The 27,295-nt window shown below is 44.6% G+C and overlaps 1 pseudogene; it reads left to right on the top strand.

Annotated features, from left to right (window-relative positions):
• Positions 1–27,295, top strand: part of LOC141264867 (uncharacterized) — an 86,547-nt pseudogene that overhangs the window by 47,342 nt on the left and 11,910 nt on the right.

Below are 27,295 nucleotides of genomic sequence, written 5' to 3'. Positions count from 1 at the left end.
ACTCTGAAGCAGAGGTTACCCATGAGTCTCTACACCCCTCCGACCAGGCGGAGGACCTCCAGTTGTCTCCAGAACCCTTCGGGGTGCTACCTGGTAGCAAAAGGACAGAGACTCTCCTATACTCTGTACCTGATACCTCGCTCGCTTCGTCCAGTGAGTCCAACCTAGTGTACTCTGAAGCAGAGGTTACCCATGAGTCTCTACACCCCTCTGACCAGGCGGAGGACCTCCAGTTGTCTCCAGAACCCTTCGGGGTGCTACCTGGTAGCGAAAGGACAGAGACTCTCCTATACTCTGTACCTGATACCTCGCTCGCTTCGTCCAGTAAGTCCAACCTAGTGTACTCCGAAGCAGAGGTTACTCCCGAGTCTCTACACCCCTCCGACCGGGCGGAGGACCTCCAGTTGTCTCCAGAACCCTTCGGGGTGCCACCTGGTGGTGAATGGACAGAGACTTTCCTATACTCGGTACCCGATACCTCGCCTGCTTCGTCCAGTGAGTCCGACCTAGTGTACTCTGAAGCAGATGTTTTCTCCGAGCCTCTGCACTCTTCTGACCCGGCGGAGGACCTCCAGTTGTTTCCTGAATCCTCCGGGGTACCACCAGATAACAAAGAGACAGTGATTTTTCCTCATCCTGTACCTGATAACCCGTCTATTTCTTCCTGTGAGCTTGACAAGATGTACCTCGAAGCAGAGTTTACCCCCAAGTCTCTGCTCCCCTCCAACCTGGTGGAGGACTTCCAGTTGTCTCCTGTACCCTCTGGGGTGCCACCTGAAAATATGTGGAGAGAGACTTCCTTGTGTGCTGTTCCTGGTACTCCACCCGTTTCGTCTGTTGCTGAGGATGGCTGGATAGGAGGTAGCATCCTAGCTAACCAGATGAGACCAGTTTTTCCTGTGGACAGTGGGAGTGATCTCCTTGAAGTGAAGGATTGGCCCTCGAATTCCCTGCGGAAGATTCTGGCAGGCCTGAAGAAGAGGGGGCGTAAGGGGGGGGTTACTGTAACATACCTGGCGGTGCCCTTGCATGGTGGTCCATCTCCCACTGTGCAAGAGCGCGCACTTGATCTCCAGTCCAGAATGTCTCTCTGGCTTCCCTCCATGCTGTCTGTTTGTGTCTGTTTCTGCTGCTTAAGGGCGGCGCCCGATCACTTCCTGCTTTTTGTACCTGCTGTGGGTCACACCCCTTGTGCGTCCTCAGCCTATTGCTGTCTGTCACCTGGTATATAACCCAGCTGCTCCAATCAATCCCCGCCTGAGCATTGTGTTTCATTCAGTGTGTGCTTGCACTCTGAAGGTGCCAGGTCCCTTCTGTGTTCTCTTGTCTGCCTATCCTGGAGGCTGTATTTCCAGGCCTGTCTGAACACGCTCCTAGCCTGTTCCTCCCGCCTTCTAGGGGCCGATTACCTAGACCCGCTCCTGTATCTTGTCTGTCCTGTCTGAACACGCTCCTAGCCTGTTCCTCCCACCTTCTAGGGGCCGATTACCTAGACCTGCTCCTGTATCTTGTCTGTCCTGTCTGAACACGCTCCTTGCCTGTTCGTCCCGCCTCTCTGGGGGCCGTATTCCCAGACCCGCTCCTGTATCCCGCTGCAGTGTCGGTCTCTTCCGTACACTCAGTTCCAGTCTGAACTCTCTCCTATCCTTTACCTGTTTTGCCTCTATGACCGTTCCTTTCCTTTTTCTGCAGAGTCTGAACTCGTACCTAACTCCTGCTTGTTGTCTCTGTACTCCCGTTTGTGAGTTTGTGGTCCATTCGCTACTTCACTGCAAGTACCCTGTGGGTATCTGGCTCTGCCTTTCCCTTCCTGTCTGTTCCTTGTGAACAGAGCCCTGTCCGTCCTGCTCTGCTCTTGCTCACCGCTCCAGGCGGTCTCGTCCTGCTCTGCTCTTGCTCACCACTCCAGGCGGTCTCGTCCTGCTCTGCTCTTGCTCACCGCTCCAGGCGGTCTCGTCCTGCTCTGCTCTTGCTCACCGCTCCAGGCGGTCTCGTACTGCTCTGCTCTTGCTCACCGCTCCAGGCGGTCTCGTCCTGCTCTGCTCTTGCTCACCGCTCCAGGTGGTCTCGTCCTGCTCTGCTCTTGCTCACCGCTCCTGGCGGTCTCGTCCTGCTCTGCTCTTGCTCACCGCTCCTGGCGGCTTCGTCCTGCTCTGCTCTTGCTCACCGCTCCTGGCGGTCTCGTCCTGCTCTGCTCTTGCTCACCGCTCCTGGCGGTCTCGTCCTGCTCTGCTCTTGCTCACCGCTCCTGGCGGTCTCGTCCTGCTCTGCTCTTGCTCACCGCTCCAGGCGGTCTCGTCCTGCTCTGCTCTTGCTCACCGCTCCAGGCGGTCTCGTCCTGCTCTGCTCTTGCTCACCACTCCAGGCGGTCTCGTCCTGCTCTGCTCTTGCTCACCGCTTCGGGCGGCCTCGTCCTGCCCTGCTCTTGGTCACCGCTCCGGGCGGTCTCGTCCTGCCCTGCTCTTGCTCACCGCTCCATGCGGTCTCGTCCTGCCCTGCTCTTGCTCACCGCTCCGGGCGGTCTCGTCCTGCCCTGCTCTCGCTCACCACTCTGGGCGGCCTCACTCTGCTGTGTTTGTCCGCCACATCTGTGGTTCTGTTCCTGAGTCCCAGTGTGTACTGGGTCCTGTCCCGCCTGTGTTCCTACCTGCTAGTGCCTTCCTGTCTGCACTCTAGCCGTGCTTGCCTGTACCCCCCTGCCTGCATACCCACCTGCCTGCATACCAGTCGTGCCTGCCTATTCCCACCAGTCTGTGTGCCAGCCTAACCAGTCTGTTCCTGTATTCCCCTGTGTGGGTCAACAGCCGTGTCCGGGGTCTGTCCTGGAGTAGCACCTGGTCCCTCTGCTCGGTTCCTCCTTGGTGCACTGGCGTCGTATGCCGTCGTGCGACCCTGGTCGGATCGGGTGAATACCTAGTTACGCCCCTCCAGGCATTCACTCTCCGACACGGTCCAGTGGAATCACACGCACACGCCGCTCAGCCCGGGCGTGTGCATTACATTAGGACTAGGGTTGTGTTAGAGTTAGGATGAGGGTTAGGCTTACGGTTGTATTAGGGTTGGGGTTAGGTTTGTTTTTTTAGGGTTAGTGTTGTGCTAAGGTTGTGTTAGGGTTGGGGTTGTATTAGGGTTGGGGTTAGGGTTGTGTTGGAGTTGGGATTTTTTCAAAAGTAAAGAAAAAAAAATGATGATATAGCGACTAGTGCTGAGTGCAAGTGCTCGCTACTTGAGTTTACATCGGGTGAGTTTGCTCAAACCTTGCGTTTTCATCGGGTGCTCGGGTATGCACCGAGTTTCGCGGGTGCTCGAATGACATGCTCGAGTCTCCGCCCCATATGTTTTGCGGCTGTTATACAGCCAAAAAAAACACGTGGGGATTGCTTGCCATACACGAGCAATCTCTGCATGTATTTTTTTGGGTGTCTAACAACCGTGAAACATGTGGGGCAGGGACTGGAGGATGTCACTCGGGTACCCTCAATACTTGGTGCATACCCGAGTACCAGATGCAAACTTAAATAGCGAGCACTTGCACTCAAGACTAATGACAACATATTCAATATGATGACCTAATGTTATCAAAATCCTTGAGGGATGTAGTTACCAAAATGGTGTCACTTGTGGGGGGGGGGGATTTCCACCATTTAGGTGCATCAGAGGCTCTCTAAATGTGACATGGCATCCGCTCTCGATTCCAGCCAATTTTGCGTTCAAAAAGTCACACAGTGCTCCTTCCCTTCTGAACCCTACTGTGCGTCCAAACAGTGGTTTCCCCCACATATGGGGTATCGACTTACCCAAGAGAAATTGCACAAATGGTTTGGTGCAATTTGTCCTGTTACCCTTATGAAAACGCAAAATTTGGGGCTGAAAAACATTTTTGTGGGAAAAATATGAAAATTTTATTTTTATGGCTCAATTTTATAAACTTCTGTGAAGCACCAGGGGGTTCAAGGTGCTCATCACACATCTAGATAAGTTCCATAAGGGTGTAGTTTCCAAAAAGGGGTCACTTGCGGGGGGTTTCCACTGTTTGGGCACTTCAGGGACTCTGCAAATGCGACATGCCATCCGCTAATTATTCAAGCAAATTTTACATTCAAAAAGTCCAATGGCGCTCCTTCCCTTCTAAGCCCTGCCGTGCGCCCAAACAGTGGTTTTCCCCCACATATGGGGTATCGGCTTACTCAGGAGAAATTGCAAATGGTTTGGTGCAATTTCTCCTGTTACCCTTATAAAAAGCAAAATTTGAGGCTGAAAAACATTTTTGTGGGAAAAATGTGTTTTATTATCAAAACATCCTCTTATTCCACATAGGGAAGTGCTGTTTGTATAAAACATACGATCGAATGACAAATTACAAATGTTTATTTTATATATTGGGCAATGATGAAGAATGAACATTAGTACAATTGATTGTTTTCCCTGTTATCTCCACATGTAAATTCTATTATTTAGTCAGTTAATAATAGAACTTTGCTACATACCTTGCAATTCGCATGGAATCTTTTAGATTTTTTTCTATTTACAGTATATATATATTGTTGACAATAAACATTATTCAAAACTCATAATATCAGATTTATTTATGGCAGATGACGATATCAGCAGCACAGAAGGACATGTGAGATCTTCCGATTTTAAATCAGATGATACTTTTAAAAAAGTACTATCTCCCATTTCAGAACAGAATGTTAAGAAAAATGAAAGTCACAAAGAAAGTGTGGAAGAACAAAGATGTCCCAGAAGCAAGAAACCGTTTTCACATTCAGAAAGTGAGAAATGTTTTACAGATAAATTACAACTTATCACACATGAGATAATTCACACAGGAGAGAAGCGATATTCATGCTCAGAGTGTGGGAAATGTTTTGCTCTGAAATCAAGTCTTATTAGACATGAGAGAACTCACACAGGAGAGAAACCATATTCCTGTTCAGAATGTGAAAAATGTTTTGCTCATAAATCACATCTTGTTACACACAAAAGAATTCACACAGGAGAGAAACCATTTTCCTGTTCAGAATGTGAGAAATGTTTTACTGAGAAAGCACAACTTGTTAGTCATGAGAGAATTCACACAGGAGAGAAGCCATATTCATGTTCAGAATGTGAAAAATGTTTTACTGAGAAAGCACAGCTTGTTAGTCATGAGAGAATTCACACAGGAGAGAAGCCATATTCATGTTCAGAATGTGGGAAATGTTTTGCTCAGAAGCCAACTCTTATTAGACACGAAAGAACTCACACAGGAGAGAAGCCATATTCATGTTCAGAATGTGAAAAATGTTTTACTGTGAAAGCAAAACTTGTTAGTCATGAGAGAATTCACACAGGAGAGAAGCCATATTCATGTTCAGAATGTGAAAAATGTTTTACTGAGAAAGCAAAACTTGTTAGTCATGAGAGAATTCACACAGGAGAAAAGCCATTTTCCTGTTTAGAATGTGGGAAATGTTTTACTGTGAAAAAATACCTTTTTAGTCATGAGAGAATTCACACAGGAGAGAAGCCATTTTCCTGTTCAGAATGTGAAAAATGTTTTACTGTGAAAACAAAACTTGTTAGTCATGAGAGAATTCACACAGGAGAGAAGCCATTTTCCTGTTCAAAATGTAAAAAATGTTTCACTGAGAAATCAAACCTTGTTAGTCACGAGAGAATTCACACAGGAGAGAAGCCATTTTCCTGTTCAGAATGTGGGAAATGTTTTACTGCAAAAAAATACCTTGTTAGTCATGAGAGAATTCACACAGGAGAGAAGCCATTTTCCTGTTCAGAATGTGAAAAATGTTTTACTGAGAAATCAAACCTTGTTAGTCACGAGAGAATTCACACAGGAGAGAAGCCATTTTCCTGTTCAGAATGTGGGAAATGTTTTACTGTGAAAGCACTTCTTGTTAGTCATGAGAGAATTCACACAGGACACACAAGAGAGAAGCCATACTCATGTTCAGATTGTGGGAAATATTTTGTTTGGAAATCACACCTTATTACACACGAAAGAATTCACACAGGAGAGAAGCCATACTCATGTTCAGAATGTGGGAAGTGTTTTGCTAGGAAATCATTTCTTACTACACATGAGAGAATTCACACAGGAGAGAAGCCATACTCATGTTTAAAATGTGGGAAATGTTTTGTTCAGAAATCAGCTCTTGTTCAACATCAAAGAATTCACATTAGAGAGAAGCCATAGTCATGTCTAGACTGTCTCCTTTAGTAAATATTAACCCCTTTCTGACATTGTCAGTAATATTACGACCCTGTGCCCTGCTAGTTATGGACCAGGTACGTACTATTACGACATGGCAATTGCGTCTGCACACAAGCTATGTGGGCGCGACTGATTCTGACAGCTGACACCCAACACTGTTTGCCCGGCACTTTAACCCCCTAAATGCAGCAATCGGTGCAATCGCAGCATTTAGTGAGCAAGCGGAGGGTTAGAAGCCCCCCTGCTCTTGGATCAGAGACCCCGCACCGTCAGCACAGGGTCCTGATCTTTGCCATGGTGACCCAATGTCATCATGACGACTTCCAAGTTATGAGACACCAGCAAGTAACTTTGATCATGGGCAGTGCATGAGGGGTGCAGTTTTTAGAATGGTGTCTAGGGTTGGGCGAGCGTGCTCGGTTAACCCTTTCACTGAGCATGCTTGGGTGCTGCCCAAGTATTTTCGGTGTGCTCCGCATCTATGCTCGAGCCCCCGCGGCTGCATATGTCGCGGCTGTGTGAAACATGCAGGGATTTCCTGTTTATTAGGCAAACGGAGGCAAATAAAGCCCTGTGGCAAAGAGAAAGCCCAGGATTGAGGATCTCCTTGTAACAGTGAGATCACAATCTCCACTCGCTGCTCCTCATCTCCAGAAGAGTAAGGTCGAAGCTTAAAGTATAATTTAGAAGCTAAAAACTTGCCCTCCCTCTACCTGCAGAGTCCTCAATATTAGGAGTTTGCTGCTACTGCTGTTGCTGCTGAACAGTTGATCGAAGGTCAGCTACCTCCAGTGACAAACTCCGAAGCCGCTCCACCAGCACTGAAACGGGATCCATAATAACACACAAAAAAAACCCCCGAAAGTCAGTTGTTTTTTTCAACTGGCTGGTGATAATGTCATGATAGGTATGGGAAGAACCCAGCGTGTAACGACGGGAAAAGGGGAGGGTGCCCTACAACTAGGGAAAGGGAGAGTGGAGACCCCTAAACAGATCTAAAGACAAACCCTGACTCCCCTATAGACCCCAAATAGGTTCTGTACCTATCGCCGAGCAGGAAACCTGGTCCTAGCTGACCCTAAGGCTAGGCCCTAGGTAGGGAGCGGGAGGGGTGAGCACTGCAAGCTAAAGTGCACACAGGGGAAACAAACAGGGGAATTCACTTAGCTCTAAGATGACACCTGAGAAAGCACGGCAACAAACGATGAAGGAACTCCAAGGTAATTCTGATTGACTACTAGAATCCCAGGCCTGAATAGGTATACACAGTATCTCCAGTAACTCTCTGAGGATCTGAGTGTATTTAAGGACAGAGCAAGGAAGTGCTGATAAACAGCAGAAAGGTGAGGATACTTCAGAGTCCTAAAGGGAAAGGTATAATCCCCAAGGCCAAACACAGCAACTTTCTACAGCTGGACACCATATGACTGTCTGTTAACCCTATTTCCCTTTCATTATCTAAACTATGAGCCCTATACTCTACCTTACGTCCTAAACCTATCTCTATTCTTTCCCTATACACTACACATTAATAACATTGTACATTAATTACCATACTTTAGAAGAACCGCACACATTAGTGCCTATAAGGTTCTATGCATTTTACATTACATTTTACACATTCCACAGTATACAATAAAATGCACTAAAACCCAAGTCACTACAATTGCTGTCTTCAGGGGAAGGTATATCACAGTCCCTGTCACACCCTTACAATCTCACTTAGTCTTGTCTGTCTTATAGAGTTGTCACTGACAATACAATCGATCCTATGAAATTGTGATCAAGGTAATGACTGTTTGGTGGCTCAGGGATGACTACTAGTGCACATCTGTTAAATATACTTATTTCTGTATATTTTTTATATACAGTATGTAGGACTGATTACCAGATGTGATTCTTCAAGAGAACATCACGAAATCTTATAGAAAAATGTAGCGGTTTATTCTTGGATTGTCCATTAAAAAGAATAATTGCAGTAGTTACAAAAAATAGGTGAAATAGTTACACAATGATTGATTCATGAGTGTTCATCTTTCCTTGCCTTGTCAAGGACATGTCAGGATGGAGCACATGCGCCCAGGCCTTGTCAGCTGTTTTCCTCAGCGCGTAGATCCTCCGTCTGATGTAGTGTGAAGTGGCAAGAGAGCCCCCTTCCTGTGACTTACAGGGGTTATATAGGCCCCACATAGCACCTGTTCTTCACATATGGCACTAACTTACACTGAGCTAAATGTATAAGAATAGCCTAAATGTCTTGTCAGCAAAACCTAAAACGTGCAATCTATGTACTTCAGAATTGAGAATAAAAAATGAATATCCATAATTAATATTTAACAATTCCCCCTTTTGAGGGTGACAGACATCAACTGGAATCCTCAAAGTAGATAGGTTCATCATTAGGATAACAGGATCATCTTTCTTCTTTTCTTCTTCTTTGACTATATAATTTAATGTCGATAATAATAATAATATTAATAAAAAAAATAATAATAATATCAATATCAGGTTATTGTTATATTTATTCAATAGCATAATGGTGTGAATTCATGGTATGGTAAGTTGTGACTAACATTCAGATAAAATGTATAATTATACTTCCCTAAATCTAAATTGAAGCAATCACAGGTCCAATCGTCATCATCTGATATCATCTGCTCTTCGTCTCGTCTTCTTCTTGGTTCTTTTAAAACACAGTCTTTAGATGAAAGCTCCTTTGAAATAAATTATAGCGTGTAGATATAGTACAGTCCATAATTGTATTCATTATTGTTCAGTCCATAAACTGTGCTCTTTATTAAAAAGATCACGTGTCAATCAGAGTCCATAAATTAAATGTTGATAAGAAAACAAAGTCCATAGATGAAATGTATGACTTACATGCCTTGGATAATTCTGAAATCCTCCGTGTCATCTGCACTGGTTTCCTGTCACTTTTGTGACTTCTTTGTTCAGCATAGCAAGGGTTAACGTGACACTTCCCTGCTTTATATAGCACCATAACCAGTACTTAGTCCTTAATGCACAAGACATATGTCAGGGTGGCAGGGCCCTGACACTCCTTCAGTATTCACCAGCTTTCATTGAAGCTTTGCAGGTGAAAGGAAACCACTGGAACGTGATGAAACCTTGAACACAACACATTTCATTTAGGATCATCGTCCTCTGCAGTCGCGGTTATCGGTGGTGAGAGTGTATTGTAATTGACACAGTCTATTATCACTCAGCATTCACACCTGTTACCTTCTGCGACTTCTGGATAGCAGCTGTTTCTTCTTGTAACTTTTGAGAATTTCTTGAATTTAAAAATATAAAAAGTCTTTATTAAGATAGAATTCATAATTGCGATATTTTGATTGAAGTCTTCATTCCCTAATCTGATACCAAATCTGGCAATTTCATAACCTATAATATCACAGCGTACCATAGCAATCAGTAATATTCATCTAATTATTATCAAAATATTAAAATAAATGATGTTTGGAATAATAAAACAATAATAGATAATAATTCATTATTAATCAAGTTCTTCATGTGATAGAACATTTTTATATCATAGGTGTAATTACTTTTTCCAACCCATAGGTGTCAGTGTGTTTTGATGTAACAAGTGTTTATGTCTTTATTATTCAAACTTTATTAAGTAGATATATTTATTAAACCAATAATACCAAAGAATGTATACTCATGAAACTAAATTAATAAATATATGAATGAATGACTTGTTATATTTACTCAGAAAATCGAAACAGTTTTCTTCTTATATTGGAACCATATCATTATATTTAATGAAGCAATATTCTTGTACTAGACAATACTTTATTAAATATTGATGTGTTTTCTCAATTGAGATGTTGAATTGAAATAAAATAAAAAATGAGAATTAAAACTAAAAATGAAAAAAATAAAAAGAAAGAATAAAATTTAAAAATGAAAGATAAAAATAAGAATAAAAATAAGAATAAGTCTTATTTGTATTTGTTTGATGTGTTACTGTAAAAATGTAAAAAGCGAAGGGACAAATGGACATGAATAGTATTATACTCCCCCTGCGTGGGGTAATTGTCACCGAATTTATTAGCCCTTTTCAAATAAAACAATATGAAACTAAAAATAAGAATAAGGCCTTTATATCTTGATGACAAATGCAATGTAATTATGTTCTCAGTAACAAATACCTTAATATTCCCATTATCTGGATGATTTCATATTTGTCATAACTTTTTATTACCAAAATAATTAAATTATGCAACTTTGCATGTAATATCCTTCTTAGTTATACCTTATTAATACTTTTCCTTTATTAAAATGTGTGAAAAGTAAGTATTGATCAAAAGTGATTATATAATCAGGATCAAAAACACATTTTCCCCCTTAATGACAAAAAATATTATTATTTTATGAAATAATTTATATATCAGAACCAAAATTGAAAATAATTAATTTATAAATATTTAGTATAAATTTCATATCAATTTGTAGCATGTATTTATCTGAAGATGTGTGTGCTCATCTAGGTAACCATTAAAAAAATAACCTTGAATACTATAAAATTATCATTGGAAAAATTATTCTAAATGTAAATTTCCTTAATAAATCACTTTGACGTGTGGTTGCACTTATTCATAATTAAATAAATCAAGATCAAGAAGTAATAATTATTAAACAAATATAGAAATATATATTATGTAGATAATACTTATGCATCATAATATTTTTGGAATTAAACCTATTTCCATTACTTCATAAAAAAACAGGGTTTTTTTTTCCTCGCACACATTTGGCCTGACATTCTGACATTCAGTCTCACTTAGCAGCTGCTCATTTACTCATCTGTCATTTCACTCTGACTGTCACAGATCTGTTCAAACCATACATTCAACATACCAAAGTATGAATACATATATATATATATATATATATATATATATATATATATATATATATATATATACAGTACAGACCGAAAGTTTGGACACACCTTCTCATTTAAAGATTTTTCTGTATTTTCAAGACTATTAAATTGTTCATTCACACGGAAGGCATCAAGACTATGAATTAACACATGTGGAATTATATACTTAACAAAAAAGTGTGAAACAACTGAAAATATGTCTGATATTATTATTTTATTATTATTTATTATTATAGCGCCATTTATTCCATGGCACTTTACATGTGAAAAAGGGGTATACATGCAAGAACAATTACGATAATCTTGAACACAATGTGACGGCGGCTTGTACAGGGGGAGCTAGGACCCTGTCCGTGAGGGCTCACAGTCTACAAGGAATGGGTGAGGATACAGTAGGTGAGGGTAGAGCTGGTCGTGCAGCGATATTGGTGGAGTGGTGGTTACTGCAGGTTGTAGGCTTGTCGGAATAGGTGGGTCTTCAGGATCTTTTTGAAGGTTTCCACGGTTGACGAGAGTCTAATGTGTTGGGGTAGAGAGTTCCAGAGAAGGGGGGAAGCACGGGAGAAATCTTGTATGTGATTGTGGGAGGAGGAGATTAGAGGGGAGTAGAGAAGGAGATCTTGTGAGGATCGGAGGTTGCGTGCGGGTATGTAGCGGGAGACTAGGTCAGAGATATATGGAGGAGACAGGTTGTGAATGGCTTTGTATGTCATGGTTAGGGTTTTGAACTGGAGTCTCTGGGCAATGGGGAGCCAGTGAAGAGATTGACAGAGAGGAGAGGCCGGGGAATAGCGGGAGGAGAGGTGGATTAGTCGGGCAGCAGAGTTTAGGATGGATTGGAGGGGTGTGAGAGTGTTGGAAGGGAGGCCACAGAGCAGGAGGTTGCAGTAGTCAAGGCGGGAGATGATGAGAGCATGCACTAGTGTTTTTGCAGATTCATGGTTGAGGAATGTGCGGATCCGGGAGATATGTTTGAGTTGGAGTCGGCAGGAAGTGGAAAGGGCTTGGATATGTGGTTTGAAGGAGACTTCAGAATCCAGGGTTACCCCAAGGCAGCGAGCCTGAGGAACTGGGGAGAGTGGGCAGCCATTGACGTTGATAGATAGGTCAGTTAGGGGGGTTGAATGAGATGGCGGAAAGATGATGAATTCTGTTTTGTCCATATTAAGTTTTAGAAATCTAGCAGAGAAGAAGGATGAAATAGCAGACAGACATTGTGGGATTTTGGTTAGTAAGGAGGTGATATCGGGTCCAGAGAGGTAGCTCTGTGTGTCATCAGCATAGAGGTGATAATGAAAGTCATGAGACTCTATGAGCTGTCCCAGGCCTAAGATGTAGATGGAGAAGAGCAGGGTTCCTAGAACTGAACCTTGGGGGACACCGACAGATAGGGGGCGAGATGAGGAGGTAGTCTGTGAGTGAGAGACACTGAATGTCCTGTCTGTTACGTATGAGGAGATCCAGGATAGGGCTAAGTCTGTGATGCCGAGAGATGAGAGAGTTTGTAGTAAGAGGGAATGGTCCACTGTGTCGAAGGCAGATGACAGGTCTAGGAGGAGGAGGACAGAGTAGTGTGGCTTAGATTTGGCAGTTAGTAGGTCGTTGGTGACTTTAGTCAGTGCAGTTTCAGTAGAATGGTGCGGTCGGGAACCAGATTGTAGGCGGTCGAAGAGGGAGCAGGAGGAGAGGTGGGAGGACAGCTCAGAATGGACGTGTTGTTCCAGTAGTTTTGAGGCATAGGGGAGAAGTGATATGGGGCGATAGCTGATATTCTAGGTTCTTCAAAGTAGCCACCTTTTGCTTTGATGACTGCTTTGCACACTTTTGGCATTCTCTTGTTGAGCTTCAAGAGGAAGTCACCGGAAATGGTTTTCACTTCACAGGTGTGCCCTGTCAGGTTTAATAAGTGGGATTTCTTGCATTATAAATGGGGTTGGGACCATCAGTTGTGTTGTGCAGAAGCCTGGTGGATACACAGCTGATAGTCCTACTGAATAGACTGTTAGAATTTATATTATGGCAAGAAAAAAGCAGCTAAGTAAAGAAAAACGAGTGGCCATCATTACTTTAAGAAATGAATGTCAGTCAGTCCGAAAAATTGGGAAAACTTTGAAAGTGTCCCCAAGTGCAGTTGCAAAAACCATCAAGCGCTACAAAGAAAATGGCTCACATGAGGACCGCCCCAGGAAAGGAAGACCAAGAGTCACCTCTGCTTCTGAGGTTAAGTTTATCCGAGTCACCAGCCTCAGAAATCGCAAGTTAACAGCAGCTCAGATTAGAGACCAGGTCAATGCCACACAGAGTTCTAGCAGCAGACACATCTCTACAACAACTGTTAAGAGGAGACATTATGCAGCAGGCCTTCATGGTAAAATAGCTGCTAGGAAACCACTGGTAAGTACAGGCAACAAGCAGAAGAGACTTGTTTGGGCTAAAGAACACAAGGAATGGACATTAGACCAGTGGAAATCTGTGCTTTGGTCTGATGAGTCCAAATTTGAGATCTTTGGTTCCAACCACCGTGTCTTTGTGCGACGCATAAAAGGTGAACGGATGGACTCTACATGCCTGGTTCCCACCGTGAAGCATGGAGGAGGAGGTGTGATGGTGTGGGGGTGACACTGTTGGGGGTTTATTCAAAATTGAAGGCATACTGAACCAGCATGGCTACCACAGCATCTTGCAGCGGCATGCTATTCCATCTGGTTTTCGTTTAGTTGGACCATGATTTATTTTTCAACAGGACAATGACCCCAAACACACCTCCAAGCTGTGTAAGGGCTATTTGACCAAGAAGGAGAGTGATGGGGTGCTACGCCAGATGACCTGGCCTCCACAGTCACCAGACCTGAACCCAATCGAGATGGTTTGGGGTGAGCTGGACCGCAGAGTGAAGGCAAACGGGCCAACAAGTGCTAAGCATCTCTGGGAACTCCTTCAAGATTGTTGGAAGACCATCTTGGTCAAATAGCCCTTACACAGCCTGGAGGTGTGTTTGGGGTCATTGTACTGTTGAAAAATAAATGATGGTCCAACTAAACGCAAACCGGATGCCAAGAGTACTTTGAAGAACCTAGAATATAAGACATATTTTCAGTTGTTTCACACTTTTTTGTTAAATATATAATTCCACATGTGTTAATGCATAGTTTTGATGCCTTCAGTGTGAATGTACAATTTTCATAGTCAAGATAATACAGAAAAATCTTTAAATGAGAAGGTATGTCCAAACTTTTGGTCTGTACTGTATTTTTTTTTAACCCAAAATCATTGTATCCTAATTATAAATGCACATTGTAAAATATTAAATTTAATATCTTAATATTTCTTTGAATGTTCCCCAAATACATATAATATAAGATTTTTTTTTGCTTTACTGAAACTTAGGATGTTTAAAACATTTCTTTGACTTGCAAAGATAGAAATGTATTAGAAATGCTTTCTACTAGGCTACAAGCTTTAAGTTACACAAACTAAAAATAGGCTGAGACACATGTCATGCTGTAAGGTTACTTTTGCCATGCAAACAAAAACGACTGTGCAAAGAAAATATTAGCAGCACCAAAGAATTATTAAATGTTCACATAATATAGTTCAATTAATTATATATTGTTATTATTTTAAAATGTTATACACATAAAATCATGCAGTTATTACAACATCTGGTGTAACTAAAGAAATAAAACCATTTTAGAGTTTTTTCCAAGTCTTGCTTTGAAATGAAAATGCTAAGGAAACGTAAAAGATAAGATTAAATATCAAATTCGTACAGAAACAGAATAATTTAAATATTTTATACATATATTGGCTCTAATGTAATTCAAAATGTTGTTACTTTAATTTATATATGAAGTTCTAATTTATTAATGAATTCAATTTTAATTATATGACTATTAATATGTACAGTATATATAAATACAGTTATATACTATCTCTACTTAGGCAAGTATAATATATACTGTAGGTATCAATTTTACTGTATAAGATTATAAATAACTAATGATACATTGTATAACACTTTTTATACAACATATAATTATAGTTTTTTTTTCTTAGCCACTCCCTAAACCAAATCTTATTTCTCAATCAAAAATGTCACGAAAAGCTCTATTTACAAAAGACTCCTTGAAGGTATCAGAAAACTGATTCTTCAGTTTACATTTCATTATGTCACTCTGAGCTGGTCGTCCCACCTGTTTGTCAATCCGACATTTGTCTTTTTATGGAGAGAAGGTCTGAGCTTTGAAATTTTAACTCTTTCTGTGAAGAAATTGACTTTTGAATCATCTCATACGGCTTATAAAATATATGAAATCTTATGCGTATTTCATAGATTTCATTAAGGGGATGACTCAGTTTAGGAGAGTTTGATATTAGCTTCATATAAGATTTTACCTTTTCTGGTTTTACAAAATTAGCTCGATTTATTTTCTTTTCACGATTCTCATGTTTTCTAGCAAAATCAAGCGACAGCGCACATTTAAATAAAGATTCTTTTTGCGACGCAATAACGCGACAGGCCAAATTTAAGAATCTGAATTTTTTTTCAAAATGTATCATTTGTTGTAATTTCCCATTTTGATGAGAGTTTTGTACAACCGTTCATATATGGACATGAATGTAAACGTACATTCTTTTCAACCAATCCTTAATTTTTGAAGAATCTCTATGTCTGGGAAATTCTTTGTTGCACAGTAAATCAGATATTTTAATCTGTCAGAATCATTTATCCATTGAAGTGACTCACTTCCACAAGAAATTAAAATTAGGCGTCTGGAGAATGTCACAGGAATCCACGTTTTAAATAATTGATTCCTCTTCTCATTGGTTAAATCAAACTTATCAGCAAAACTCTCAAATATCTCTGAATTTCTACCAACATGGATTTTGACATTATATTTTGGCATGATTTTGTATAATTTTAACAATTTTTTCCTAACTTTAATTTGGAGTTGGGCCTCTGTAGCTTCTAAATTTTCTTATATTTTTAGTGGCCTTTGTATGTCAGATCCTCCTACGTCAAGCATGTCTCCTCCCATATCATCTAATATATCAGTTTCTCGAATCACAGTTTTTTGTATGTCTGTCTCTTTGTCATCAGACACAAGGTCACCTTCAATAGCTGTTACAGACAAGTGTCTTACATCTTGTTCAATTTCCACATTACTGTCAAAATCAGTAACATCATTAGTATCCTTTGACACTATCTCTACACAGTTGTCCTTAGACTTCTCTGACACAAGCTTGTGAAACACGTCAAACAACTGTAAAATATTGTTCAACTTGTCTTTTTCTCTATGAAAGGAAACCAGCTTAGAATCTAACTTTAGTTTCTCCATTTCACATTCTGCATATAAGCTAAGCCACAAATTGTCTAAACTGGACTTCCCTACAGGCTTCAATTTTACTTTACTTTGGTTAGAAAAAGAATTAATAATATCCATTTTTTTCTTACCTTTCTCAGCTTGTCCTTCACGCTGGGCTTTGGTCATCAGCACGTCTGATACTTGTAGTACTTTAATTCATCTGGCACATCTTAGTCCTCCCTCATGTAGGTTCTTTCTGATACTTGTGACAAAGTTAGTGTATTTTCCTGAGCCTTGGACAATAGGTGTTCAGAAAAGCTCTCCTCCCCCCTTCCTTGTATAAGGAGAAGGAACCCACTTACACAAAACATCAGGACTGGCTGAAGCTCGCCAATGTTAAATATACTTATTTTTGTACATTTTTTATAAATATATAGGACTGTTTACCAGATGTGATTCCAAAGACTTGTCACGAAAATCTTATAGAAAAATGTAGTGGTTTATTCTTGGATTGTCCATTAGAAAGAATAATTGCAGCTGTTACATAAAATAGATGAAATAGTTACAAAGTGATTGATTCATGAGTGTCCATCTGTCCTTGAATCCTGAATGGTAGTTTCCATCTCTCCTTGCCAAGCACATGTCTGGACCTACATGCCATCTGTTTTCTTCAGCATGGGGATCCTCTGTCTGATGTAGTGTGTAGTGCAAAAGAGAGAGAGAGAGACCCCTCCCTGTGTCTCACTTGGGTTATATAGGCCCCTCATAGCATCTGTTCTTCACATATGGCACTGACTATATACCCTGAGCTAAATGTATAAGAATAGCCTGAATGTCCTGTCAGCTAAAATCTTCCATGTGACTAATGCAATCTAATGCACTACAGAATTGAGAATAACTATAATTATTATTTAACAATCTGCAATGCATTTTGAGAAATAATGTGCATAAGCAAAGCCACAGTTTAGGCCACTGAAGGTCATTAAGCGAAACTCATACAGCTTTCCCACAGACTGAAAGAGGGGTATGAAGACTTCCAAGACAGCCAAGAGTTCCCTGTCCTCACCAAGAGTACGACTGTCCATGTTCTCCTCCTCATCCTCCTCCTTCTCATTATCACCCAATCCGCGTTGAGATGAGATGAGGCTGGGCTGTATAGTTTCTTGCTCCACCTGCAATGCCTCCTCTTAAACTGTGAGCACCGAGCATTTCAGTAGACAGAGAAGCGGGATGGTGACGCTAATTATGGTGTCACCGCCGCTCACCATCTTGGTGGAGTCCTCAAAGTTTTGGAGGATGGTACAGATATCAGACATCCATGCCCACTCATCAGCTCTTATGTGCGGAGGCTGATCTGAATGTCGATGGGCGTGTTGAAGCTGGTACTCAAAAACTGCCCTGTGCTGATGCCAAATCCTTCTCAACATCTGCAACATTGCTTTCCATTATGTGGTGACATCGCACAACAGTCGGTGAGCAGGAAGCTGCAAACACTGCTGAAGCACTGCCAGGGTGGCGGAAGCTATAGCTGACTTTCTGACATGTGCACACACGCGTTGTAATTTCACAAGCAGCTCTGGCAGATTTGGGTAGGTTTTGAGAAACCGATGAAACACTAAGTTGAGCACATTTTGTGCCCTCTCATTACTAATGTGTACCCCTGCATGGAGAACAATATCAGCACCGAAGAATTAAAAGATGAAATATAGCCTGCTTTATATACCACAGTACTAAGAAAACCAATTTCGATTATATCTTGTGTACCCCTGTGACAAAAATATCTGCACCAAAGAATTAATTTCAGTAGAGTAGAACTAGTATAATGGTGACTGACAACTCTTCCACTAAAGCCAACCCAGCAGATGGACACCCAATCAGGATTCTCCACATTTTCAAAAATTAGTGGCAAACACCTGCAAAGTGGCCTCAATTTCAGTACAGTAGAAATTGTAGAATTAGGAACGACATTTCTTACCCTACAGCCAACCCACTAGATGGAGACCCAATCAGAATTCCCCACATTTCCAAAAATTAGTGGCAGACACCAGCAAAGTGGCATCAATTTCACTAGAGTAAAAATAGTGTAATTAGAACTGACACCTTTTCCAGTACAGCCAACCCAGTAGATGGAGACTCAATCAGAAGTGTTTACATTTCCCTAAATTAGGGCCTAACACCACCAAAGTGGCATCAATTTCACCAGAGTAGAAAGTAGTTTAATGGAGACTGAAACCTCTTCCACTACAGCCAACACAATAGATGGAGACTAGTGTTGAGCGAGCACTAAAATGCTCGGGTACTCGAAGCTCGGGCCGAGCTCGCCGTGATACTCGGGTGCTCGACCCGAGCAACGAGCCCAATGTTAGTCTATGGGAGACTCGAGCATTTTTGCGGTGGCACCCCCGGCAGTCTTTTAAAAGCCTAACAAGTGCCCAAAACGATAGTGACAGTGCTCAAATGACATGGGGACAGCATGGGGATCGCCCCAGGAAGCATTTCTGACCCCCAGGTCACTGCTGTCAACAACGTGGTCAGAGGTATTAAGCCACTTTTACGGGCTCACAATAAAACGTTCAAAAACGAAAGTGAAACTTTTTTCCAGTGAAATACGTTAAGGAACATCCTTTCCAGGGAAAAGACTTGTGTATAAGTTAAAATAAATGACCAAAAACAAAAATACTCCTCCACACCTTCGGCTATGTTCACAAGTAGCATTTTTTATGCGTTTTTGCACTTTTGTATTGCTTTCAACTATGACAAATGCATTCACCGGGAAATGTCATTTTAACATTTTACAACCTTATCTGGCCATGTGCTGTGTGACACATGCATAAAGTGCTGAAAAGACATGGGAACAGCATGGGGAAGACCCCTGGAAGCATCTCTGACTCCCAGGTCACTGTCTAAAAGTGTGCCCATCATAAGTGATCCTTGCCGCACCAGAAGAGGCAGACTTGCAACTATCCCCATGCAAGTTCTAGTCCCAGGGCAGTGTTCAATTGTACCTCCCCCATTCCTTGCAATACAAGCGCAAGTATGCAGCCTGCCACCCACCCACCCCCAGGCTGCAATACCATACTGCTTGCTTGCTTGAACTTGAAATTGGGCCTTTTAGGCATGTGGAGGCGGAATCTGGCCACCACGTCATAGCTGTGTTGGCGGCCTGGAATCCATACTCAGTCCCCAGCCGCCCGGCGGCCGGGTGTCCATACTCGGTCCCCAGCTGCCCCGCGGCCGGGTGTCCACACATGGTCCCCAGCCGCCTGGGGGCAGCCGGGTGTCCATAAACGGTCCCCAGCTGCCCCTATTTCTCCTTGGAACATCCCCCCACACACTTTTCTTAGCCCGGCCTGCTTTAGGCAGCATTGGACGAGCCCACCAGAGAACCAGACTCCTCCGGTGGGCCCTGACTTCTCCATCGGTGGAGTTGAGAGTGCCAAGGTGAGGAGCATGATGATGATGACAGAAGTTAGCATCTGCTATGTTTTCTTTCAATGCAAGTGTAAGTGTGCAGCCTGCCACCCACCCACCCCCAGACTGCAATTCCATACTGCTAGCTTGCACTTGAAATGGGGCCTTTTAGTTAGGAGGAGGCCGAAGCTGGCCACTACCTCATGGCTGCTTCGGCAGCGAGGTATCCATACTCAGTCCCCAGCCGCCCCTATTTGTCCTGGTGTGCCTTATACATAAGATTAAGCGTGTATACCAAAACATGACCTGAGCCCTCCCCAGTGCATTTAGTGGGAAGGAGAGCCTATTCCGCTGTAGTGTGTGCATGCCAAACCCCTATTCATGGTACATGCGAAGATGCCTCCCACCTTGCACCTGTCATTGCAGACTTGCAACTATCCCCATTCAAGTCCTTGTCCCAGGGCAGTGTTCAATTGTACCTCTCCCATTCCTTGCAATGCAAGCGCAAGTATGCAGCCTGCCACCCACCCACCCCCAGGCTGCAATACCATACTGCTTGCTTGCTTGCACTTTAAATTGGGCCTTTTAGGCATGTGGAGGTGGAATCTGGCCACCACGCCATGGCTGTGTCGGCGGCCTGGTATCCATACTCAGTCCCCAGCCGCCTGGTGGCCGGGTGTCCCCGCTTGCTCCCCAGCCTCCAGGGGGTGGCCGGGTGTCCATACTCGGTCCCCAGCCACCCCTATTTGTCCCGGTAACCTTTCCCACACTTTTCTTAGCCTGGCCTGCTTTAGGGCAGCATTGGCCGAGCCCACCGGACTATCAGACTCCTCCGGTGGGCCCTGGCTTCTCCATCAGGGGAGTTGAGAGTGCCAAGGTGAGGAGCATGATGAGGATGATAGAAGTTAGCATCTGCTTTGTTTTGTTGTAATGCAAGCGCATGTATGTAGTAGCGGCTAGGCCTGAGGTGGTCAGCGTTTTGGCGCATATCCTACCTCCTCCGAGGATTGCTGGATGTTTTCCTGCTACTATCCAAGTTCTATGACTCCCGTTAAAACAAAGCTTCAGGTGATAAATGATGGATGAGGTAGTGGCAAAGGAGAAAGAGCAGGAGGAACAGGGACCATTCACATCAATATCAGGCCAGTCAACCAGATATGTCTTGTAGTATATGTTTCTGTAACAAAAGGAGCGGTTCGGCTACACAGTTATAGGGCATACAGTGAGTGCAATGCCTACCAAAAATTTCGAGGCACTCCAATGCCCCTTGGAAATGACATGGAGGTCAGAGGGCATTAACTAAACCTTTTTTTCCATTTATAGCAACTGGGTCTCCTGTGCACTGTTGGCCTAAGCAGTGAATGGAAGGCTTTCCAAAAATTATGAGGAACTGCAATGCCCCTTACAAGAGCCATGTGTGGCACCCCAGGAGTCTGGTCACCACAGTAATAGAGATATTACGTCGGAGAGCAAGTGGGAGGTTTCCTGGTCAGGATCCCTTAAACATGCAACATCCTCCTGCCCCAGTCCTGGGAGGAGAGAATTCTGCCCTTATAAACTGAATCTGGGGCGGGGTTGAGTGAGTCAGAGAACAGTCAGAGTCAGAGTGAGAGCAAGGGAAAGTAACAGCAAGGAGCTCTGTAGGAGCTAGGAGCTAAAGACCAGGGTCTGGAAGCTGAGCAGAGCTCGCCCTGGCAGAAGACAATAGGAACCGGACACAGGAGTCCGAGGCTGTGAGGACTTATATATCCAGCAGCAGAAACCAGCCGGCAGGGGATTTCAGGTCCTCTGGCCATAGAAGCCCGGAGGCTCAGTCACAAGCTAGGGACCAGCACCGCCGTCGTGGAGCGGAGGCTAACAGAAGGCCCCAAGTCACCAGCCATATGGGTGAGCACTACACGGTACACTCAGGGACGTGGGCTACTTCTACCCGCTTACAGAAGGTAGCCAGGAAGAGTGCAGACAGACGGGGAGGCCTACAACTCCACCTGGCCAGGGGAACTCCTGCTTGCTCACAGACTGACCAGGCCTCTTATGCTAGCCAGTACTCCCGGGAGGGTCTACCTTATAATCATCAGTAAAGACCCTGAACTGCACTGCAAAGACTCTGAGTCGTTCCTGCTGCGCTCGTGCACCATCACCCCCATCATCCACACTCACTGCCCTGAGGCTATACTCCTCCCGTGGGGAGTTATCCCATTCTCTGCTGCGCACACAACACCAGCCTTAGCGGTCTGCCTCGCAGCGGTTGTACTCCCTGACCGCAATCCACGGGTGGCGCAGTCGGACAATTAACCTCAAAACCTAAGAAAGACTGCCACTGGTTTGACCAGCCTGAGCCACGGGACCGGGTCACCGCCACGGAGACTACAGACCCCAGAGACCCGGCACCGGGTATCCCACACACGTGTACACACGGCCCAGGGGGCGCGTCACATGCAGTACAGCATATTACAAACATAAGTCCCATTATTGGGGAGTAGGTCTCCCATAGTATTTGCTTATGCCTTGCAAGCAAAAGCTGCCAAAAATTAGGACGGAGCAACTTGCAATGCCCCTAACAAGAGCCATGCAGTACAGCATATTACAAACATAAGTTCCATTATTGGGGAGTGGGTCTCCCATAGTATTTGCTTATGCTTTCCAAGCAAAAGCTGCCAAAAATTAGGACAGAGCAACTTGCAATGCCCCTTACAAGAGCCATGCAGTACAGCATATTACAAACATAAATCCCATTATTGGGGAGTGGGTGTCCCATAGTATTTGCTTATGCCTTGCAAGCAAAAGCTGCCAAAAATTAGGACGGAGCAACTTGCAATGCCCCTTACAAGAGCCATGCAGTACAGCATATTACAAACTTAAGTCCCATTATTGGGGAGTGGGTGTCCCATAGTATTTGCTTATTCCTTGCAAGCAAAAGCTGCCAAAAATTAGGACGGAGCAACTTGCAATGCCCCTTACAAGAGCCATGCAGTACAGCATATTACAAACATAAGTCCCATTATTGGGGAGTGGGTCTCCCATAGTATTTGCTTATGCTTTCCAAGCAAAAGCTGCCAAAAATTAGGACGGAGCAACTTGCAATGCCCCTTACAAGAGCCATGCAGTACAGCATATTACAAACATAAGTCCCATTATTGGGGAGTGGGTGTCCCATAGTATTTGCTTATGCTTTCCAAGCAAAAGCTGCCAAAAATTAGGACGGAGCAACTTGCAATGCCCCTTACAAGAGCCATGCAGTACAGCATATTACAAACATAAGTCCCATTATTGGGGAGTGGGTCTCCCATAGTATTTGCTTATGCCTTGCAAGCAAAAGCTGCCAAAAATTAGGACGGAGCAACTTGCAATGCCCCTTACAAGAGCCATGCAGTACAGCATATTACAAACATAAGTCCCATTATTGGGGAGTGGGTGTCCCATAGTATTTGCTTATGCCTTGCAAGCAAAAGCTGCCAAAAATTAGGACGGAGCAACTTGCAATGCCCCTTACAAGAGCCATGCAGTACAGCATATTACAAAAATAAGTCCCATTATTGGGGAGTGGGTGTCCCATAGTATTTGCTTATGCCTTGCAAGCAAAAGCTGCCAAAAATGAGGATGGAGCAACTTGCAATGCCCCTTACAAGAGCCATGCAGTACAGCATATTACATACATAAGTCCCATTATTGGGGAGTGGGTCTCCCATAGTATTTGCTTATGCTTACCAAGCAAAAGCTGCCAAAAATTAGGACGGAGCAACTTGCAATGCCCCTTACAAGAGCCATGCAGTACAGCATATTACAAACATAAGTCCCATTATTGGGGAGTGGGTGTCCCATAGTATTTGCTTATGCCTTGCAAGCAAAAGCTGCCAGAAATGAGGATGGAGGAACTTGCAATGCTGGCACCCTGGTGGTATAGTGGTGGTGGAGGCTGAGGACAAGGAGAAGATAAAACAGCCGAAACGAGGAAGCGTATACCCATGTGTGGGTGTGAAGTGGTGAATGTGAATACACCTCCCGAAATAACACAGTGGATTTCACTTTATGTTACTCTGCTGTCATTTGGTGGTGATGAGAAGTCTGGCCCAATCCAGCCCTTGTTCATTTTGATAAGGGTCAGCTTGTCAGCATTGTCAGTTGACAGGCGAGTGCGCTTATCAGTTATAATTCCCCCAGCGGCACTAAAAACACGCTCCGATAACACGCTAGCGGCAGGGCAGGCCAGGACCTCCAAGGCGTACAGAGCGAGTTCATTCCAAGTGTCCAGCTTGGATACCCAATAATTAAAAGGCACAGAGGAATCACGGAGGACGCTGGTATGGTCGGCAAGGTACTCCCTCACCATCTTTTGAAACTTTCCACTCCTTGTGAGAGTACCCCGCGCCTCAGGGCCTGTAAGCTGGGTGGGTGTCAGAAAACTGTCCCAGAACGTTGACAGTGTTCCCCTGCCTCTGCTGGATTGGAGTTGCATCTCTCTCGCCTGTACGCCTTGGTTGGGCAACGAACTGTGACCTCTGCCGCTAGCGTGTTCAGATGGGAATTTTTTTAAGAGTTCTGCAGCAAGGGCCTTCTGGTACTGCCCCATTTTTGTAGACCTCTCCACCTCAGGAATAAGAGAGTGAAAGTTCTCCTTGTAGCGGGGGTCTACAAGTGTCACCAACCAGTAATGACTGTCACCCAACATTTTGACAACGCGAGGGTCACGGTTAAGGCAGCGTAACATAAAGTCAGCCATGCGTGCCAGACTGGTAACGGGCAAGATTTCCGTGTCCTCACCAAGATGACGACTGACCATGCTCTCCTCCTCCTCCTCTTCCTCCTCCCCCCTGTCCTCAGGCCACCCATGCTGAACCGACTGTATGACACTTGTACAGGTACTACCGTCTACAACGCATGATAGCAGCTCCTGTTCTTCCTCCTCCTCCTCCTCCTCCTCTCCCTCATTGTCCCCCAATGCACATTGGGATGAGATGAGGCTGGGCTGTGTGTAATCGCCCGCTACGGCTTATTGATCCATCTCATCACATTCTGGCTGCAATGCCTCCTCTTTAATTCTCTGCAGAGAGCGTTGCAAAAGACAGACAAGTGGGATGCTGACACTAATGATGGCGTCATCGCCACTCACCATCTTGGTGGCCTCCTCAAAGTTTGTCAGGATGGTACATATGTCAGACATCCAGGTCCACTCCTGAGGTCTTATGTGTGGAGTCTGACCTGAATATCGACGGCCTTGTTGCAGCTGGTACTCCACAACTGCTCTCTTCTGCTCACAAATCCTTTGCAACATGTGGAGGGTAGAGTTCCAACGTGTGGGGACATCACACACCAGTCGGTGTGCCGGAAGCTGCAAACGCTGCTGCAACACAGCAAGGGCGGCGGAAGCTGTAGCCGACTTGCGAAAATGAGCTGACAGGCGGCGTACTTTCACGAGCAGATCTGGCAACTCGGGGTACGATTTAAGAAACCGCTGAACCACGAGGTTAAGCACATGAGCCAGGCATGGTACGTGTGTGATCTCACCTCGCTTCAGAGCCGCCACCAGGTTATGGCCATTGTCACACACGACCATGCCGGGATGTAGGTTCAGTGGTCTCAGCCACAGATCTGCCTGCTCTTTCACAGCTGTCCACAACTCACAAGCAGTGTTAGGTTTATCACCTAAGCTTATGAGTTTCAGCACAGCCTGTTGCCGCTTGGCGGAGGCAGTACTGCAATGCTTCCAGCTTGTAACTGATGTGGTGATATCTGAGATGGAGGCTGAACATGAGGAGGAGGAGGATGCGCAGGAGCTGTACACTGTGGGGGCAACTCTGACAGACATAGGGCCCGCAATCCTCGGTGTGGGGAGGATGTGTTCCGTCCCAAGGTCCGACTGGGTCCCGGCTTCCACTATGTTTACCCAGTGTGCCGTCAGAGAGATGTACCGTCCCTGGCCACAAGCACTTGTCCATGTGTCCGTTGTCAGGTGGACTCTCCCAGTAACTGCGTTGTTAAGGGCACGGCAGATGCTTTGGGACACGTGCTTGTGTAGTGCGGGGATGGCACACCGGGCAAAATAGTGTCGGCTGGGGACCGAGTACCGAGGGACAGCAACCGCCATAAGATTGCGGAAGGATTCCGTCTCCACCAGCCTAAAAGGCAGCATTTCCAACGCAAGCAGTCGTGAAATGTGCGAATTTAGGACTGTGGCCTGTGGGGCGTTAGCTGCGAATTTCCACTTTCGTTCAAAGGTCTGGGATATGGACAATTGAACGCTGCGTTGGGACGTTTAGGTGGACGTTGATGCTGTTTCTTGAGAAACTGCCATAACAAGTGAAGACTGAGTGGAGGGGGCATCTTTACATGCAGTATGGACAGGGGATTGCCTTGCACACACAGCAGGGGGTTCTATTGCATGCACAACAGTGGAAGAAGCAGTGGTGACACCCGCTGACACTGGTCGTGGACCCTGGGTTTTGCCCCACAAAGTCGGGTGCTTTGCTGCTATGTGCCTGATCATGCTGGTGGTGGTCAGGCTGGTAGTTTTGTCACCCCTGCTGATGCTGGCATGGCAGGTGGAACATATGGCCTTTTTGGGGTTATCAGCAGAGTCTTTAAAAAAATTCCAGACTCTGGAAGACCTACAGCTTGTACTGGCAACGTCCCTCGTGTTGGTGTTACGGGGAACGGTTACCTGCCTTCTGTCTGCGGCCACCACACTGCTTCTTCCTGCCTGTTGGGGTACTCTGCCTCCCTCCCCCTGTGTGCTGCTGGCCTCACTCTGCATGTCCTCCTTCCACGTTGGGTCAGTTACTAGATCATCCACCACCTCCTCCTCTTCCACTTGCGCACCACGATCCTCCTCCTCACTTCCTGGCAATTGTGTTTCGTCATCGTCCACCTCTTGTGACAGATTTCCAACGTCGACTTCCTGTGGCCGTGGCTGTTCAAATATTTGGGCATCACAACATGGTATTTCCTCTTCCACCACTTCAAGCGTATCAGACGAGGGGCCCAAATATGGAAATGGACCAGTGAACAGCTCTTCAGAGTGTTCAAGTGTGGGATCACTTGCTGTCTGACGACACTCGGCATGGTGGGAGGAAGGAGCATCAGGGTGAGGAGGAGTATGCGGTCGAGACTCACGGCTACTAAGAGTTGACCATGTGGAAGACAGACCGGAGGTGGTGGTGCCCAGGTAACTGGAAGTATTATCTGCTATCCAATTAATAACCTGTTCACACTGATCAGTTCTCAATGCTGGTGTTGTTCTGTGCTTCCCTAGTAATTCGGTCAAGAAGTGGGAGCGAGAAGATGTGGCTGTTGGTTGTGGCACATTTTCACCTTGGCCACGGCCCCGTCCTCTGCACGAACCATCACCAGAACGTCCACTTCCACGTCCCTTGCCACGCGCCTTGCCCATTGTAAATGAAGTAAAATAGCTTACACTTGCACTATCAATGAAAAAAGGGTAATAAAGAG

Source organism: Phyllobates terribilis, unplaced genomic scaffold (assembly GCF_046119375.1).
Source record: "Phyllobates terribilis strain yellow unplaced genomic scaffold, ASM4611937v1 Scaffold_4__5_contigs__length_816908805, whole genome shotgun sequence".
NCBI lineage: Eukaryota > Metazoa > Chordata > Amphibia > Anura > Dendrobatidae > Phyllobates > Phyllobates terribilis.
The sequence above is the reverse complement of the archived record's forward strand: the minus strand, read 5'-3'. Positions and strand labels throughout refer to the sequence as shown.